Source organism: Podarcis vaucheri (assembly GCF_965113315.1).
Source record: "Podarcis vaucheri genome assembly, chromosome: 3".
NCBI classification, from domain to species: domain Eukaryota; kingdom Metazoa; phylum Chordata; class Lepidosauria; order Squamata; family Lacertidae; genus Podarcis; species Podarcis vaucheri.
The window spans coordinates 112,375,917-112,388,560 of NC_138761.1; the positions used below are offsets into that span (position 1 = coordinate 112,375,917).

The window sequence follows — 12,644 nt, forward strand, 5'->3', positions numbered from 1 at the left end:
CAGGAAGACCAAATTTTTAATAAGGAATGGGGAAAATTTATAACTTATCTTAAAGACCACTGAAAACAGTTAAAATCGTTAGTCGGATTGGAATGTCACTTGTAGCTTAATGGTGAATTTTGGATACAATGGAGAGATAAAAGAATTGGATTAGTATAAAAGATGCAGGAGGAAATGATTAACAATAGGACCCACAAAGGGTAGGAGTGGAGTCCAGGAGATTCCTTGGAATCTTGTTTTTATCTTGTATGTTCGATACGTGACTGTGAAATTTTAAATCTGAAAAACCAAATAAATAATTTTTTATATATACCGTAAAATTATAATCAGAAAAACCAACCAAATTTATATATATAAAAAGGAAACACTATGGGGGGGGAATAGGAAGGGAGAAATAAACTGAAATTCAGAACAGAGAAAAGCCAAGGCAACCCTCCTCTTTAGTCATCATTTGGGCTCCTAATGATCTCTGTCTCTCTCATTGCGGCTTGAAGAAGAGGCGGTGGGGCGGGGCGGATGGCACACATACCCGCCTGGCGCGCGCACCTCGCTCCCCCCAGTGCGCAGGGCGCGTTTCTTGCGCGCCTCGCCTAGCCGCAGCATCTCCTCGGATCGCCGCTACGAGGCGAGCTGGAGCTCTTTGGCCGGCGGCAGCCCGGATGTAACAGCAGCAGCAGCAGCAACAGCAACATCAGAGCCGGAGCCGCCGAGCTGTGGTGCTGCCTTGCCTCCTTGCTAGTGACAAGCCTCGGCGAGCACGAACATGGCGCTCGGAGCGATGTAACGGAGGCGCCGGGGCGGCCGGAGCTCGCTTGACAACCAGCCGGCAGCCTTTAGGTAAGCGCGACAGGCTTCCGCGGGGATGGGGAGAAAGGCTGGTTCCAGCGCGAGGACCATTCTCAGCCGCAGCATCCCGAGGGCCAGCGGGCAGCATCCGTAGCCTCTACCTGGAGAGGATGTGGGATGGGAGGAAGGAGGATGGAGGAGAGAGGGTACCCCGGGTTGCCACTGCCTTTGTCAGCTTCCTCGGGGGACGGAAGAGCCTTGCTCTCCCGAAGGCAGCGCTGGCTCCCTTTTTCCAGAGTGAAGATGCGCTCTTGGAAGGATGGGAGGCATCTGTGGGTGTGGAAGACCGTGGAGTGTGTAGATTAGAGGCTATCCCAGCTCTCTCATTTCCAGCATGGTCTGTGCTGCCAAGGAAGCACCCCTTCACCCCTGCAAAAAAGAATAAAAAATAAAGAATACCAGGGCTCTTTAGTGAGGGATGTGCCCATGCGTTTTTGGGTAGGGCTGTTGTGCACATGATGTCTCAGGGATCGGACATTATCTGTTTGCAGAAATCTGCATGCTTCGGTAGGATTGTCCACAGAGTTGGCCACATGCAGCATGCATACATGTGTGCGCGCATGCACACACACGCACACACCCCAGCGAGCATGTTTTTGGGTGTGGGTGTGCTGGGCGGGGAGGGGAGGGGGAGATTTAAGGAACTGCTGTGACTGCTTGCATGGAGAGCGTGGCGATTCTCTGGTCTTGCAGATTAAAGGCGCGGTTCGAAACTGGGGAAATTTAATATTCTCCATGTGTGTGTTGTGCAGTAAGCCCTGCTGTGACCTTGTCATTTTAGATGTTGAGGAGGTAGGAAACACAGGGGGAAAACCGCCACCTTCCCAAACCTAGTGAAACAATGCCCTCTTTTAAGAATCTGATGAAGAGTACTTCTCAACTGCGGGCTGCTAGTTCTTTTGATTTGATACTCTTGCTTATTTTAGAATGATGATACATGGCTGGCAATTTTTTTTTTAAAAAATGTGTTTTATTTAATGTCTTCATCCCCTTGTTCATAAAACAAAGTGAGATAAAAATGTAAACATCCAGTCAGATAAATATTGGAAATATTGTTTGGACAGCTGAGTGATTTCAAGAAAGGTAATAGGATTCTTGTGCCTATTTTAGAGAACTTTGCATAACAGCAAGACAAGATAATCTCTCACTAAGTAGAACACGTATTATTTTACTCTCCTGTACAGGTTTACTCAAAAGTAATTCTCAGTGTGTTCAATGAGGCTTACGCTGAGGTAAATGTGCATAGGATCACACCCTTCATCAACTGCTTAAAAAACACAGCAAACAGATAGATTCACTTTTGTAGTTATTTTTATATAATACTACATCGATGATGAGTTAAAAGAGAACATTGGGAGCAAGTTTTGTTTCAAGCTTAAGAATCAACTTTTCTTTAGGAGACAAATATTGCACAGGAGTTTAAGTCTAAGAATAGCTCATTGAGAGAGCATGAGCCACAATGTATGCACTGGGCAGGGTATCTTGGAGCCTTGCCAATGAAATCAATAGACGATCACACCAAGTCCATGATTATGCTGACTTTTTTTTTTTAATGCACTTCCAAGCTTCTTAGGTCTGCCATTGTTTTATGTGAAGTGTAAAAGCTGTTTTTGATATTTGCTGCTTCTTTTATCTCACTCTTCATGTGATACCTAATTATCACTGGATGTGATGGTTTGGGTTTTAGTACAGTATCCTTTTCTCTTTTTTTAAAGTCTAAGTTACTTCTGAATAATTTATCCCTGAGGTAGGGTTGGGAGAAAACCACAACTGTATCACAACTGACCTTGTTGTAGAAAGATACAAGGCTGTAGACAGCAAGACAGTGGAATGACAAAAGGAAATTGTTGCTGGCAAAGGAATGGCTTGGTGATCTCTCATTGTGATAATTCCAAAATACATAGTAGGGCAATACCTTTATTAGGCCAATTCCAATGCCACATAACATTTGGGGAAGAAGCCAATTTTGCTTTAAAGCCCCAAAACAGAAGGTGGGAACCTGTGGTCCCCCACATGTGGTTGAACTCTTTTTTATGAAAGAATTTTTATTTGATTTTACAAGTATAAAATAATAACAATACCACCATACGCATCCATATTTAAAGATTCCTCTGAATCTCTGGCTTCCATGGGTCCTATTGTCAACCTTTTCAACTACATATTATTCAGTACTCTATATTTTATATTACTACACTATCTGCATAGTGCTTGCTAAATTACAAGTGTTATTGAAATCCTGCTAATGTTTTCATCTGCTTACAGTGTTCTCCAAGATAAATTATCTCCCCCCCCCCATTCTTTATTAAGGTTTGGGTTTTCTTGGTTCCTGAGCTTTTTGGTCAGTTTTGCCATTTCAGCATAGTCCAACAGTTTAATTTGCCATTCTTCTCTGGTAGGGACTATATCTTCTTTCCATCTCTGGGCTAGTAGCATCCGTGTGGCTGCTGTCGCATACATAAAAAGTCTTTTCTGCTCCTTTGGAATGTCAGCACCTAAAATTTCTAATAGAAAAGCCTTTTAAATAAATAAACTTTTAAATAAAAGTTAATTTAAACATTTTTTCAACTCATTATATATCATTTCCCAGAATGCTTTTGTTATGATACAGGACCACCACATATGATAAAAGGCACCTTCTTTTTCTTTACATTCCCAGCAGATATTTGTACCTGTTACACACTTTTGCTAGTTTTGTTGTTGTTTAGTTGTTTAGTCGTGTCCGACTCTTCGTGACCCCATGGATCAGAGCACACCAGGCACTCCTGTCTTCCACTGCCTCCCGCAGTGTCGTCAAACTCATGTTAGTAGCTTCGAGAACACTGTCCAACCATCTCGTCCTCTGTCGTCCCCTTTTCCTTGTGCCCTCCATCTTTCCCAACATCAGGGTCTTTTCCAGGGAGTCTTCTCTTCTCATGAGGTGGCCAAAGTATTTATGTCTCAGCTTCAGGATCTGTCCTTCCAGTGAGCACTCAGGGCTGATTTCATTAAGAATGGATAGGTCTGATCTTCTTGCAGTCCATGGGACTCTCAAGAATCTCCTCCAGCACCAGAATTGAAAAGCATCAATTCTTCGAACCAGCCTTCTTTATGGTCCAGCTCTCACTTCCATACATCACTACTGGGAAAATCATAGCTTTAACTATATGGACCTTTGTCGGCAAGGTGATGTCTCTGCTTTTTAAGATGCTGTCTAGGTTTACTAGGAGTCAAATACCACCGGTACAACATTTGCATATAGTTTTCTATATGAACACATGTTATTGAACTCTATCTCCCACCGTCCATATGCATTGCCCATACTGTGGTTGATGGGAATTGGAATTCAACAACTGGAAGGCCACATCTTTTATACCTCTGCCATAAAAGTTTGCATTAGGGCTTCTCCACGCTTTCCCCCATTTGCCTCACTGCCTGCTCCTGGGGAAGCCCTCTCTTGACCACTGAATTGGAGCAAATGTCGAGCAGGTTTTCAGCAAATTGATGTTTCCTTTGATTCGGCAGTAAAGAGTGGGTTTCCCCAGGGAAAGCACAGGTTAGATGGAAAACTCCATGCCTAGAAAGCAGCCTGGGATAAGCGTAAAACCTCTCAGACCTGTGGACAAGCAGATGTATTAATCTCAGTCTTAAAACGGAGTGCAGATTAATTTATCTTAGGTGGTATACAGGTTTAAGGTTACACTCTGGTTTGTTTGGATAAAGAGACAGACAATGGTCAGTTCCTTGTTTTCTAGAACATAGAATCTGGCAGTTCTAGGAATATAGAGTGTTTGATGACAGGAAACAGGGTTTTAGCCTAGACCTCTTCCTGAAATGTTAGTTTTCTTATCATATGTGGTGGTCTTGTAGTAAGGTTAAAGCTTACTGGGAAATGATATATAATGAAATGAAAAAAAGATGTTTCTTTGGGGAGTTATAGGGACAGAACTACCTAAAATGTATAGAAACCTATTCACGTATGCCACTACAGCGGCAAGAGTGTTACTTGCCCCAAAATGGAAAGAGGCAGAAGTCCCAGCAAAGGAAGAATGGATACAAAAACTTATGGAATGTGCAGAAATGGTGAAACTTACCGGAAGAATGAGAAATCGAGATAAGAATTTATTTTTTATTTTTTTACAAAAGAATGGAAATGGTTTATTGAATATTTACAGATAAATTATAAACAGGTAAAAACACTGGCAGGATTCTTGTAATAACCTGCAGTTTTATAAAGAGTATATATTTAAAGAAGATGAATAAATAAATTAAGTTAATTTGGATATGCAGAAGATATTAAAAATATATTTAAGGAACCCCAGAAAGAGGGCGAAGGAGGTCAAGTTTTGAAATGTCAAAATGATTGTAAAATTAGTGAAATGTATAAACTTGAAAAGTACAGTCATACCTCGGGCTGAAGTCGCTTCAGGTTGAGCGTTTTCAGGTTACTCTCCGCAGCAGCCCGGAAGTAACGGAACGCGTTACTTCCAGGTTTTGCTGCTTGCGCATGCACAGATGCTCAAAATGATGTCACACACATGCGCAGAAGCGGCAAATCGCGACCCGCGCATGCGCAGATGCACAGACGTGGGTTGCGTTCGCTTCAGGATGCGAACAGGGCTCTACAACGGATCCCGTTCACATCCAGAGGTACCACTGTAATAACAACAACAACAACAACAACAACAATAACAATAATAAAATAAAGCACAGGACTGAGATTTTAGTTTTCTATATGCTCCATGTGTGAGTATTCAAATCACGAGAACACCCATTTGCAGTAAAGTGCTACAGTCAAGTCACAAGTTTGCAACCTCTCTGAGAATTAGGTCATCGTTGCCCACCCCAGTGTAGATGTCTGTGTCATATGTTAAAAATGCAATGATTTAGGATCTTATGGGTTCAAAAATATTAATGCAGGGATTTCCTTATTTCTCTTTTGCATTCAGGAGACTTTCTGTCATGATGTTGTCAAAGTCTTCTCTATGCTTCCGTTGAGACCAGGAAAAGCTCAGCCCTTTGAAATCATAAAAGCTGATATCATTGCTATACAAGCTGGCATTCACAGAGGCCTATGCTTTCCCCTTGCTTTAAATGGGCAAAGGGAAGAAGTATCACCAATCACTGGTGGCTGGGGAACTTTCATTGCCTTTTCAACAAGCAACAAAAATTTTCAAAGCTTCACAGAAGTTCTAAGGTCTGCAAGAGGCTTGAGTGATCACATACCCCCCAACGTTTCTCCAATGAAAACAGGGACACCGTATTCCTTAACAGTATTCAAAACTCCCATTGTTCTAGTCACATCTTGCGACAGGGAATTTCATTAGCACAAACACTTTCTGAGCTCTGGGTGACTAAGATTTCAGATTAAAACTGCAAATTGGTAAATAAGGAGGACCTTTTCTGCCTCCCCACTTCCAACTACTCTCTAAAGACTGGAGAAGAGAAGGATATTGGGGGGGCGGGCAGGGGAAGGACTAGACCATGTGAAAAATGAACATAATATTTTAGTTGCAGCTCATTCATTTTCAGCTTTGAATTCTTGTTATAAAAAAGCGTGCCTAGACATTCCGTTGTTGCACCCTTAATCTAGGTTTAAGGTGCCATTTAGCTTCTAGCTTTCATATCTCACTTTCTAGCACTGTTCCTTAATAATAATAATAATAATAATAATAATAATAATAATAATAATAATAATAATTTTATTAAAATAAAAAAATTCCTTCCAGTAGCACCTTAAAGACCAACTAAGTTAGTTCTTGGTATGAGCTTTCGTGTGCATGCACACTTCTTCAGATACACTGCCTTCAGATGTCTCCTAAAGGTTGCATAGTTACTCATCTCCTTGGCTCGGAGGTTGCATAACTGCATAGCCTCCAACCTTTCTCCAATGGGAATAGGGATGTCCTATGGGAAAGTGGGACATTCCAGGGCCAAATCAGAAACCAGGATGGCTTATGTAAATCTGGGACTGTCCCTGGAAAATAGGAAAACTTGGAGGGTCTGCGATTGGGCTTTGGGTGTCTTAGAGACATTGACAGGCTTTGTGGGGGAAGTATCCCTCCTTTTTAAAGTTGTGATCTAGGACCTCTTAAACCTGGTGCTCCGTCTAGCACCTGGTGGTGATGGACTGTATAGCATGCTTTCCAGGATGCAGTGGTCTAAATCACTGAGCCTCTTGGGCTTGCCTATCAGAAGGTTGGCGGTTCGAATCCCAGCGATGGGGTGAGCTCCCGTTGCTGTGTCCCAGCTCCTGCCAACCTAGCAGTTCGAAAGCATGTCAAAGTGCAAGTAGATAAATAGGTACTACTCCGGCAGGAAGGTAAACAGCGTTTCCATGCACTCTGGTTTCCATCACGGTGTCCATGATTGCAGTCATAGGATTTTTGTCTATCCATGACGATGTACATTTTGATGGGCTGAAGAAAGCCTTTGAAGCTCCCGAACGAACGACCAGGAGGGAGAGAACATGTCAGTCGGGCATGTGTCTCTACCAGGGTCCTACTCAAGTGTAGGATGAACTCCTGACAGGTAAACAGTGTTTCCATGCACTTTGGTTTCCATCATGGTGTCCCATTGTGCCAGAAGCAGTTTAGTCTTGCTAGCCACATGACCCAGAAAGATGTGTGGACAAATGCCGGCTCCCTCGGCCTTTAAAGCGATATGAGCGCTGCAACCCCATAGTCACCTTTGACTGGACTTAACTGTCCAGGGGTCCTTTACCTTTTTCTTTTTACTATCATGCTTTCCCATTAAACCACTGCTTAGGGCAGCAATGGGGAGCTTGCTCCCCTTCATATGCCATTGGACTCAGCTCCAGCCAGCTCAGCCCATGGTCAGAGATGGTGGGATTTGCTGTTTGACATCAACCCGAGGGGAGAAAATTCCCCTACCCTTGCCTTGGGGTTTCTTCTTCCCCCTTTCAGAGCCCTTTATCAGGCATTGCTTGCCTTTGGCTTTGGGCTGGGAGCCAGTTTATACCTTCCTTGTCAGCATGCGGTGTCCTTCTTTCACATTGGGATTCTGCAAGTTTGCTTCGGCTGGGCGTACTTGGGATTCACACGTGGCTACTTCCATGAACTGGCAATTCTTAGTTCTTGGGGGTAACGTTTTGCCTTCTGCCTTCAACACGTAGCCAATCCCGTATTTTGTACATTTTCATTTAAGTGCTGCACCAAGTCTGTGCAGCTCTGATAAGTGAGTTAAAGCCTCACCCAAACATGTAACACAGCAAGGCGATGCTTCTCTTTGTCTCCGCCATCGGCTGTGTCCTGTATGTCGTGTATTTAGAACTGCAGTGAGCTCTCATGAATTACAATTACAATCCTATGGTCAGTTATACATACACTTTATTGATTCAACAGCATCTGTCCAATACAGTGGTACCTTGGGTTACATATGCTTCAGGTTACATACGCTTCAGGTTACACACTCCGCTAACCTAGAAATAGTGCCTCAGGTTAAGAACTTTGCTTCAGGATGAGAAGAGAAATTGTGCTTCGGCGGCACGGCAGCAGCAGGAGGCCCCATTAGCTAAAGTGGTGCTTTAGGTTAAGAACAGTTTCAGGTTAAGTATGGACCTCCAGAACGAATTAAGTACATAACCTGAGGTACCACTGTATATGGTTATGGTGAACTTGTTTTCAGATTGCAAATTCTTGTCTAGAGAAAGCAGCACCATTCATTTTGTTGGGAGCCGCCCAGATTGGCTGGGGAAACCCAGCCAGATGGGCAGGATATGAATACATTATTATTATTATTATTATTATTATTATTATTATTATTATTATTATTATTATTATTATTCCACACACTAGAGGAAAATATCAGTGGGCCTGGAAGTTTGCAGACATACCAAATATATTGGGGGGGGGCAAGAATCCCTAAACACCAACAGCCCAATGAGGGCCTGACTTAAAGCGGTGGTCACACAATGATTGGTGAGGGAGAAATAAAAAACTGAGGTGGGGGAAAATGAAATGGAATATCCTGAAAAAGGGCATGGCTGGTTGGAACTCTGATCAGAAGCACTCTACACTACAAGATTTTGTTGCAAGTCCCACTTGCGCTTACAAAATTTGGATGCACTTAACTGTTAAAAAGTCTCCTCTAGGAAACCTGTTGTATAGATGTCAAGGTTAGTGTCTTGAGCAGGTCTGGGATAACTCGCAAGGTGTTCGTGAAGTAAGCTCTTTATTCAAGGAAGCAAAACAGCTCAGGCCTAGTGAGCACGGGAACTCTTCCCAGCAGATCTTGCTCCTATGAGGCAGTTGTGAGGCAGCTCCAACTCTCTTCCTTCCCAAGCAACCTGAGACTCTGACACCTTGAGTGTCTATTCTCCACCCTCTTCATACCGCTGTAGGTTCTGGGAAGCCAGGGGGACAGGGGAGCTGGTCACAGCAGGAGAGGCATACCTCCTGACTGCTTCTTCAGCAGCCTGCCTCATCTGTGCCTCTTGGCCCTTCTCCTCTCCAGCCTCTACTTCTGCCTCTGCCTCTGCACTGCTCTCTGCCACCGACTCTTCCTGCTCACTAAAACCTGTTACCTCTTCAACTTCCGGCACCTGCTCCTCCCAGTCTGCTCCCTCTGACCACTTATCATCGTCCCGCCACTAATCCACTGCCTCTGAGCCCTCTTCCCTTGGGGGTTCCCTAGCTGGTGCCTCCCAGCCAGTCCATGAAAATAAAAAATACATCCTGTTATGTTCGCACCAAGTTTACTTGGAGGTTAGACTCTGCATAGCCTTTGTGGAACATGCATTCTGATTTGTTTGAGGAGGAGCTATGCATCAGGGAATATTCCTCCTGATTTGCTTGTGGCATGTTGCTATGTCTTCCCATTATTCATTCAACCCACATTTTTCAGTGGCTTTCCACACCAGTTTCCTAACTGCCAAAGGTCCTTTAAAAATGGTTTTGTTGTGCTGAGAGGACAGAGCACTGCTAGTTTTAATTATTTTGATTTTTAATGTTTTTATTTATTTTTCAGATGATATTAGGTGCATTTGAGAAAACCACCGTTCCAACAATATATAAAACAAACAACTTGCCTTGGTATTTATACAGCTTTGTTTCATTTTGAATAATAAAGTTTAATCATTTTTAAATTCCCAAATATGCCTGTTTTCAACTTGCGTTTTACTGATTATTTTAAGGCTTGTTTTATTTTATTTTTTGTAAACCACTTGGAGATTCCATTTCCAATCAAATGGTACACAGATATTGTTAAATTAAACTAAATAAAAATAAGTGCACAAATGAAATAGATAAAAACAATTGTGCAAAGCTAGACTTCCAGCATGTGGTTGAGTTCTTCCCATTGAAATAGTGACAGTATGGAAGCACTCAGAACCTGTTTAAAAATAGCAGTTGCATAAAAAAAGTGGACAACCAACCATATCTTCTGAATTGCTAAGCTCATTTTTTATAACACGGTTGCCTTCTGGAAACCTTTGCAGCAAACGTTTTTCTACCTTGTTTTTCTGGTTGTCCTAAATTTTGGCCAATATCTCTGCAAATGCTCCACTTCTCCTTAGGCTTGAAGACCTCCACTTTGTATTGATTTGGAATCTGATGTTGACATCTGACTAGAGTAAGCATGTGGATTTCGATTTTTCTTTGCTCTGAGTCCTGTGATAATTGTGATGATGAACAAATGTTGACTGTAGATACATGAGTAACTGGAGAAGAGGTATTTAGATGGTTTGTCTAGCTCATGACAAGCTCAGGACCTCTAAAGCAAAGCAAGTGCACCTATCTTTTACTGTTAAGTGTTGGAAGGTTTGCCATGTTTTTAAGGGGTCTGTTCTATGTCTCCTGAAGCTATCCATTCCTCTTATCGCTCTGCCTTTGAGTTGGCTAGCTTCCATATGCAGTGGCTCACAGTCAAGTTAACTTCTTGCCCTCCAATTGTCCTTTCCCTTCTCACTTCTCCTTTCTCTCTCCCACAATGTGTTTGCAAGTTCCTGCTCTTATCTGCTGCAGCACTTCGCTAGGAAGAGCGTTGCTGGATGAATGCTGAAGCCAGGCTGAAATAGCAGGATGCCAGTGGATAGGACTAATGGAAATCAGCACAATACTGTTATCAGGCCTGCATAACTTGTGACCACATGGAACACGGCTCCCCAGATATGTCTGGTGGCTCAGTAGAGTCTGACTAAAATAATATTGCAGAGTTGGGAAAAACTGAGAAAAGGACAACTGAAAGGGGACATGTCATGACAGAAGTTTATAAAATTATGCGTAGCATGGAGAAAGTGCGAAAAGAATAGCTTTTCTCTCTTCAAAATGTTTTTTTAAAAATAAATTTATTTATTTGGTTTTTCAGATTACAATTTTATAGTCATATGTGAAACATACAACATAAAAACAAGATTCCAAGGAATCTCTTGGACTTTCCGCCTCCCCTTTGTGAGTTCTATTGTTAATCATATCCTCCTGCATCTTTTATAATAATCCAAATCTTTTATCTCTCCATTGTATCCAAAATCCAGCATTAAACTACAAGTGATACTCCAATCTGACTAACAATTTTAACTGTTTACAATGGTCTTTAAGATAAGTTAAAAATTTTCCCCATTCCTTATTGAAAAATTTGGTCTTCCTGATTTCTGATTCTTCCTGTCATTTTAACCATTTTGGCATAATCCATCAATTTGATCTGCTATTCTTCTCTGGTTGGACTTTAACCTTCTTTTCATCTCTGGGCCAATAACATCTGTGCAGCCATGGTCACATACACAGTCTTTTCTGCTCCCTTGGGATTTTGGCACTTACTCTTCAAAACATTGTGGACATCCAATGACACTTATACCCTCCAATAGTTCTCTGATGAAAATAGGGATGTCCTATTCAATTGTTGTTGTTGTTGGTACCCCACCCATCTGACTGGGTTGCCCCAGGCACTCTGTACGGTTTCCAACATCTATAAAAACACAATAAAGCATTAAACATTTTTTAAAAAAACTTCCCTACACAGGGCTGCCTTCAGATGGCTTGGGGGTCAGATAACGTCATACCCTCCATACCCTGAACTAGATGGGCCATTATCCTGATGAAGCAGCTCTTCTTATGATCTTACTGTGGGCCTGGGACTTAAAAATTAGAAGATTACTGAGCACCTGGCAGCAACCATACTTGGCTATGGGTTGTGTTCACCTTGGTATGGTGCAATCCATACAAGTTATGTGTACAAAACAATTTTCTTACGAACTAAAGCAACCTTCATCCCCAATATCTTTTATTAACAGCTACTTTACATTCTAAGGCTCTTTTTGATGGCTTAAACTCAAAGCAATTTCATATATATTGCATTCTGTTCTTCTTCTTTAGCGATCCCTTGTAGCTGAGTAAGAATGTCTTCCATAAACATGGTTTTAACAGCGAGTCCGTAAGTGACTGTGGAGGCCAATTCTGGATCCACACGTCCTACCACAGTGGGGACATAGGTTTCTGGGCAGGAGATGATCATGGTGAAGGTTTGCCAAGCGTGCTTTCCTCTTAGCACATTTCCCCCTTTAGTTCTAAGTTTGAGTGTCTTCAAAGTCCAGGACACCTTTGGTAAAGGCTGTTCCCCAACAGGAGCACTCACAGGCCTGTGTTTCCCAGATGTTGGTGCTTATGCTACATTTTTAAAAATTTGCTTTGAGAGAATCTTTAAACCTCTTTTGTTGACCACCAGCATTACGCTTTCCATTTTTAAGTTCAGAATAGAGTAGTTGTTTTAGAAGATGATAATCAGGCACAACATGACCAGTCCAATGAAGATGATGTTGACGAATCATTGCTTCGACATTGGTGATCTTTGCTTCTTCCAGTACACTG

At 42.3% G+C, this 12,644-nt stretch overlaps 1 protein-coding gene across 4 annotated transcripts in view; it reads left to right on the top strand.

Annotated features, from left to right (window-relative positions):
• Positions 1-605: 605 nt before the first annotated feature.
• Positions 606-12,644, top strand: part of PAK5 (p21 (RAC1) activated kinase 5) — a 111,355-nt gene continuing 99,316 nt past the window's right edge. For all 4 annotated transcript variants that reach the window (XM_082215523.1, XM_082215525.1, XM_082215524.1 and 1 more), the window contains exon 1: positions 606-837. The gene's annotated coding sequence lies outside the window, so the exon portion shown is untranslated. The remainder of the gene's footprint in view (positions 838-12,644) is intronic.